Below are 7,724 nucleotides of genomic sequence, written 5' to 3'. Positions count from 1 at the left end.
TCCTTCCTTCCTTCCTTCCTTCCTTCCTTCCTTCCTCTCCCTCTGTCCACAGAAGGAATCATATACCTGTGGATGCCCTGCCCCAAGGAACATAAATTTTGATTGCTAAAAGCTTGCAAGATATCTTGGGGTTCGTGGGCTAGATTTCTTTTTTTTTTCCTTTTTGGAAGGGGGAAGATAGGTAATTGGGGCTAAGTGACTTGCCCAAGGTTACACAGCTAGTAAGTGTTAAGTGTCTGAGGCTGGTCTGTTGAGTGTCAGGTCCTCCTGACTCCAGGGCTCATGCTTTATTCACTGAGCTACCTAGCCACCTGTAGATTTCTTTCTTAAGGACCATGCCTTAAACCCAAATCACTACGGCTCTCACTGATTGGCCAATAATAGGTCCCAGCCCAAACCTCATTTGGTCATTGTTTGGGCTCTGATTTCTCTGAGTGAGTATAAATAGCAATTGTCTCTCCCTTAGGATCTTCCCCTCCCAGATTGATTTTTTTTTTTGAGGGGAGAAGGTAAAGCAGTTGGGATTAAGTGACTTGCTCAAGGTCACACAGCTAGTAAATGTGTCAAGTGTCTGAGTCTGGATTTGAACTCAGGTCCTCCTGACTCCAAGGCTGGTGCTCTATTTATTCACTGCACCACCTAGCTGCCCCATGATTTTTTTTTACTATATAAAAAAGGGCATTCTTTGCCTCATTTCTTACCTAGCCTTAGTCACTGAATGGGCATTGCTCAGATAAACTGAGACCAGGGAAAGACCTTAGCTTAAAAAGCCAGGGTCTCCCACTGCATCCAGAGCCATTTCCAGTCATCCTGATCTATATTTTGCCACTGGACCTGGATGGCTCCAAAGGAAAGAGGTGGTGACTTTGTATAGCTCTTCCTCACTTAAATCCAATTCACTTGCATGACATGGCATCACCTTCCTGATGTCATGGCCCTCTTTGAGAACCAAGGTCAAACAACAACAACAAAGTACTTACTAATACTTGAGGAGGCCAGGTGATTTGTAAATGACCTGCAGGTTAAGAAAAAATTGTGGCTTTTCCAGTGGGATGAGGCACACGAGCCCAATGACAGTAGCGCTTGGGACTAGTTGGGAATTTCCTCACCATTGCACTTGTAGGGAGATTCTGTCAGTGCCCTAGGACAAAGTCCTGGCTGCCCAGGTCCCAGTTACAGCTCTGATCCAGATGTCACTTTTGTATCACAATGGGGCATCAAAAGATTTTAGGAGAGAATAACAAGTGAACTCAATTATCGTGCCATCCACTAGACTAAAAGGGGGGGGGGAACCTGTGGCTTCAAGGCCTCATGTGGCCCTCTAGGTACTCAAGTGCAGCCCTTTGTTTTGTGAAGTTTAGATTCAGTCAAAGGACTGCACTTGAGGACCTAAAGGGTCACATATGGCCTCCAGGCTGCAGGTTCCCCACCCCTGCTCTAGACCTTTTTAAGTCATTAAAAAAAAAAAGATTTTGGAAGTAATTTGCCTGCCCTGCCTGGAGTACACATTATATGAAAAGATATAGCACATTCCTCTATACAAACAAGTATGCTTTAATAATTAATACTGTTTATGAAGCCTATTATCTAGACTGTGATAAGTGGTTGGATGGATAATCCTTAGAGATAATACCTCAGTACACATTTTTTGGACAGACACTGCAAATGAACAATGAACTTGGACTAGAATTAAAAAAAGGCGGGGAGTTAACTGGATTGCATCTGGGAAATTGTGAAATGCTTTTAATGACCCCAAGCTTTTTCCTGAAGCAAAGGGCCATATTTTATAAACCAGTATTCTTCCAGTGATACTTTTTCTTAGAAAACATGAATCATGGAATACTACAGTCCTTGAAAATATTCATTTGTGGGGGTCACCAAAAGGGCAATGGAGAGAAGATGGATAGACACAGACTTCAGGACTTCCAATCAATGAAGAATCACACACCTGATATGGCATAAAAGATATCATCAAAGAGAACAAGTGACAACACAGGGGACAGCCTGTATGCTCCACCATGACCAACGCAATGTCCAGATTATAGAGGGCACGGTCTGAAGAGTAAGGTCCATTGGATGGACCCTCTGGGGAGGATTGATAAGATGGTGGACAACAGTCATACAGGATGAGAAGTAACTGGCACAGAAGAGCTTACCAAAAACTTGATAATTGGGTGATTGACTGAAGGTATGGATGGGACACATTCTACACAGTTGTCAAGAATATATACATTATTGACCTTCGGTAAGAATTTATTAACTCCCTACTGCAGCACACACACACACACACACATACACACACACACACACACACATATATATATATATATATATATAAATGTTCTAGGCAGTAGGGACACAAAGGGAAGGGAATAAGTATTTATTATTATTAATTATAATAGCTAACATTTATATAGTGCTTCTTATGTGCCATGCACTACACTAAATGCTTTACAATTATTAGCTCATTTGGTCTTTATGATAATCCTGTGAGATAGGTGCTTTTATCATCTCTACTTAACAGTTAAAGAAACTGAGGCAGACACTGGGGTCACACAGCTAGTGTCTGAGGCTGGATTTGAACTTGGGTCTTCTTGAATCTATCTACTTTGTCACCTAGCAGCTTAATATAAAGCCAAAAAACTTGCCCTCTAGGAGCTTAAATTTTTTAGGGGGGAGGGGATATGACATATACACAGATAAGGATAATTTAGGAATAAGTAAAACAGCCAAGTGGTACAGTACATAGAGTGCTGGACCTGGAGTTGGGAAGACCTGAGTTCATATCTAGTCTTAGATACTCGCTGGGTGACCCTAGACAAGTCACTTGACTTCATCTTGCTTCAGTTTCCTCATCTGTAAAATAGCACCTTCCTCCCAGGCTTGTTGTGAGGATCATACGTGATAGCCTTTGTAAAACACTTTGTAAACCCTAAGGCACTATATAAATGCTAGCTATTATTATTAAGTTTAACAGATCAATGGTAGCAACCAAGGAAGGAGCAATCAATTATTGTTTGATGTGAGTTTCATCTCTTTTTAGGCTCTTCTAAAATGGTATTACTACTCACCAACACAGGCTAGGCAGGTAAACATCACAGCTTTTTTCCCCTCTCTAAAATAACAAACTGGGGTGGCTAGGTGTTGCAGTGAATATAGCACTGGTCCTGGTGTCAGGAGGACCTGAGTTCAAAATATGACCTCAGACACTTAACACTTACTAGCTGTGTGACCTTGGGCAAGTCACTTAACCCCAATTGCCCTGCCTTCCCCCCTCCAAAAAAAAGCAAAAAAAAAAGTTACAAACTGAAGTTAGTATTACCACCCACCCTCATTTTACAGATTGCTCCACAAAGTCATGATACAGGTAGGTCCAAAACTCACTAACCTGGACCAGAGAGGATACAAAAGGATTGCTGGAACAAAAGTTGGCTTGCTCTACCAAATAATACACAAAAATAGGAAATTATCCATTATCAACTCCATGTGCCCAGACTACACCTTCCTCTGGAAATGGATTGATGAAGTTGAACAATGAGCTACTTAGTCCCCTGTAAGAAGCAGTCTGCAAAAGGACTTTGGTTTTTTTTTGTTTTTGTTTTTGTTTTTTCAGAGGGGGGGAAGGCAGGCCAATTGGGGTTAAGCTACTTGCCCAAATTTACACAGCTAGTAAGGGTATCAAGTGTCTGAGGTCAAATTTGAACTCAGGTCCTCCTGACTCCAGGGCTGGTGCTGTATTCACTGTGCCACCAAGCTTTTCCTACAAAAGGATTTTGTCTCATGGGAACAAATGCTAACAGCAAGGCTGACTTCTTCACATGGAACGGTGGCCAATCTTCACAAAGCCTTCTTCCACATTTTTCTTGAATTCAGTTGTTTTTCAGGAATGCAAAACCTTTCCCGATTTCCTTTCTTCTAATAGTTAGGGGTCTCCCCCTCCTGAAATCACTTTCTATTTCTTTTTGTTCACCTTTGTATACACCTCATTCCCAAATGAATAAAAATTCCTTCGGGACAAGACTCTTGTTTTTGTCTCTTTATTTTCAGTGCCTAGCAGTCCAACTGTAAGTCAGGCATTGTGCTAACTGGGGGGATACAAAAAGGGGCCAAAACAGTTCCTGTCCTAAAGGAGCTCATGTTCTAATGTGTCTTGCATTTTACAAATGTCTCATTTTGGGGCGTTCATATCGGACTTAGTTCTTTTCTAGAGACAAAGAATAATAGTACTTCATGGTTTCCAGAGCATTTTATGTGTTAATCACTTGCATTTCTGCATTTTAAAGTTAGCAAAATACTTTCCTCTCCCAACTCCACTTTTATAAAATCTCAATTTCATAAATGACAAAAGAGGTTTTAAAGATTTAAGTGACTTACTTGCTCATGATCATTCCGCTAGGTAAGTGTCTGAGGAGGGATTCGAACCTAGGTCTACACTAGCAATGCTGATGTCTGGGACAAGCACCTAAAAAAAGCACCTTGGGCAAGCAGCACTAAAGATACCCCAAAATCTGATTTTTTGAACTTGAAGGGCGGAAGACCCCAAGATGCCACCTAAAAGTTTTGTATTTTCACTAATTATTCTCGTTAATATCAGCTGTTTTACCTATCGGGGTACATGTCAACACTTTCTCTGTTGTAACACCCTGGGGCAAAGCCCACATTGTTTTGCTGAGGTTACAATTCTGGTTACTCCTGACTGCAAGTCTGGCTGTTCGTTGTGATATTATTTCAGTTTATCCTCACAATTTAATGAGGTGAGCAAAACAGGTATTATTAATGTTTTTTGACAGCTGAAGAAACTTAGGCAGAGAGAGCTTAAATTATTTCCTCATTGTCACACCTAGTTATCAGAGGGGCCGGGAAAAGCCTAAGTGTTTGATTCCTCAGTCAGCATTTTTGCCCTGACTTTGAGCCAAGAGACAGGAAGGCAAAATACACTATTCTCCATACAGAACACACCATAATTATTCAACTGAACACACTAGGGATTTCTTCAACTCTCTTAACCAAATAAAGCTTGTGTTTCTGGCATTTTCACTTGGCTGTCTGTGCCCTTGGAAAGCTGATTTGGGTGGAAGAATGCCTGGCCTGACTAGGCTTGCTTCAAACACCCAAATTGGGTGTTCTTTATTTACAAATACGATCATTTTTCTGAAATGCAGCTGATGGTTTTTATTAGAGTGGTATATTTTTAAGCATATCCCATACTTGGATGGATAGTTGCTGAAGATTTCTCGGAATAACCTTCATATTTCCTGACAACATTGATTGGAGATTTGTATGGCCAATACATAGCATTTTTATATATTCAAGGAATAAGAGATAGAAATGAAGAAACATACTAAAAAAGACTGATGTGGGAAGAAAAAAAGGGCTATTATTTATCTATCTTTAGATATGTATTGTTTCCCATACATCAATAATTCACTACCTCTTAAATCAATTTATTTGGACTTTATTAGGCCCTCTGCCCAACAGTGCAGATTCATTATTACCCTTTTCATTCTGTGTGGTTCTTGCCTGTGTCATCTCATATATCTTCCACTGAAGATATTTTATTGGTTTGTTGGAAAACTAAGTATTTTAACATTACATGGGTACCAGTACAGGCAAGTTACTTTCAAAATCTTTTAAAAAATATTCTTGAAAGCTTCTCACCATAATTACATTAAGTTCACTTGTTATTTTGTTCTATAGTCCTTCTTTGGTTATTCATTGTGGCTTGAAAGTGCCATCTGGGTCAAAACTGTAACTAGCATCTGGACAAGCAAGATTTTGTCCCAGGGCACTGGTATGGTCTCCTCAACCTCAGATCCCTTTAGAATGGGTGGTATATTTCCTTCCTACACTGACCGCTGCCCAGTTACCATGCAGTGACTGGCTTTCCCACTAACCATATTCCCACTGGGATATGGGACACCTACTCTCCCATTATGTTTGCATCCAAGTGTGGACTATATTCTGCACTGCTCTTGCATCCAATTGAATTTGCTGAAAGACACAAGATTTTAGGTTCCCTCTGGCAGAATGGGTGGATGAGAACATTTTGGTCCCAGAAAGTAGGTGCTGCTGTGGAGGGCTTAGATCTTAGTCATCCAAGATGCCAAGGTCATTTGGTGCATCTCAGGACATCGCCAATCATCTTGACTTTTGTCCTGCCACTGGACTTCTATGACTCTGGAAGAGAAAGTGAGGCTGATGATTTTGTACAATTCTGCTCACTTAAATCCCATTCACTCTCAAGTCAAGGCATCATCTCCATGATGTCATCAGTCCTCTTAGACAACTAAGGATGAACACCACCAAAACCTAAAGGTTTTGAAACACAGACTGGTTTCTTGTCCCAGCACTATTCCAAGACTGGAGACCATCACCCCCAAAAGGCTGGTCACTGGAAGATGCCGTATCGACTAAAGGTGAGTATGTAAAGGGCTTGTGATTGGCAGTGATGGTGGGAGATACCAACCACTGAGATAAAGGATCCATTCAGTAAGTGGCAGTTCATTTCCTACAATGTTGTTTCCTTCCTGCCTCTTGGAATCTATTCAGGTATATTTGCTTCCTGTCATGTAAACAATAGCCATAAATGAATGGAATGTAATTCAGTTGAACCATGGCAGGTGGACTTTTCCATAAAACAATCCCCAGTGCTGGCAGCTGAATCCAGATGGATATTGAAGAGAATGACTCATTTACTGAGGCTACAACTCTACATACAGTATGCATATACAAGGCTAGGAACTAAGAATGCAGAACCAAAAATGAAACTGTCCTTGAGGACAACCTCCAGGCCCTTGTATTTGACTGGGGGAGGAGGGAGAACAGCATTTACACAGACAATTATTAACAAGATTGATTGATAAGTAAAATCAAGGTAATCTGAGAAGGGAGTGGTTTCTAACAAGAGTGGGAGGGGTAGTCCCGGAAGATTTTCTATAGAAAGTGGCACCTCACCAGCTGGAAAGGGGGAGGGGAATCTTAGATGTTATCTAGTCCAATCCTCTCTATGCACAGTGACAAGACTGAGGACTAAAGTAAAGTGACTTGTCCAAGGTCTCATGATTATATAAAGAAGCAAGATTAAAATCCTCAGCTTTTTTTCCTTTTCCCAAGTCCTCCAAAAACCTACTGATTTGTGGGATAATGGAAAAAGCCTTACTTCTATAGTCAGAGGTGCTGGATTAAAATCTACCCTCTGACACTTACTATTTGTCCTTTGGCAAATCACTCAAGTTTCCTAAGCCTGTAGACATTCCTATGCAAACAACTTTTTGCAATGCTACAATAACCCCCCACAGAAGGGAATGCACATTTTTATTGAGCACCTACTATGGGCTAAGCCCATTACAAATATTGTCTTATTTGATCTTCAAAATAACTCTGGAAGGTGGGAACTATTATTATGCCCATTTTGTTGTTGTGTTCTTGGTAGCCTTGTCAGACTTTTTGACCCCACTTGGGGTTTTCTTGGCAGGGATACTGCAGTGGTTTGCCATTTCCTTCTCCAGCTCATTTGACAGATGAGGAAACTGAAGCAAACAGGGTTAAGTGACTTGCCCAGGGTCACACAAGTAGTATTTGAGTCCAGATTTGAATTTAGGAAGATGACTCCAAACTCAGCAATCTATCCACTGCAGCACCTAGCTGTCCCGTTTTATAGATCGGCAAACTGAGGAAGGCAGAGGTTAAGTGACTTGCCCAGGGTCTCACAACTAGGGAGGGGA

The sequence above is a fragment of the Petaurus breviceps genome, unplaced genomic scaffold (genome assembly GCF_028583685.1).
Source record: "Petaurus breviceps papuanus isolate PSGF00001 unplaced genomic scaffold, PetGlider_PUasm1.0 90762, whole genome shotgun sequence".
Taxonomy (NCBI): domain Eukaryota; kingdom Metazoa; phylum Chordata; class Mammalia; order Diprotodontia; family Petauridae; genus Petaurus; species Petaurus breviceps.
This window is presented reverse-complemented; position numbering follows the sequence as displayed.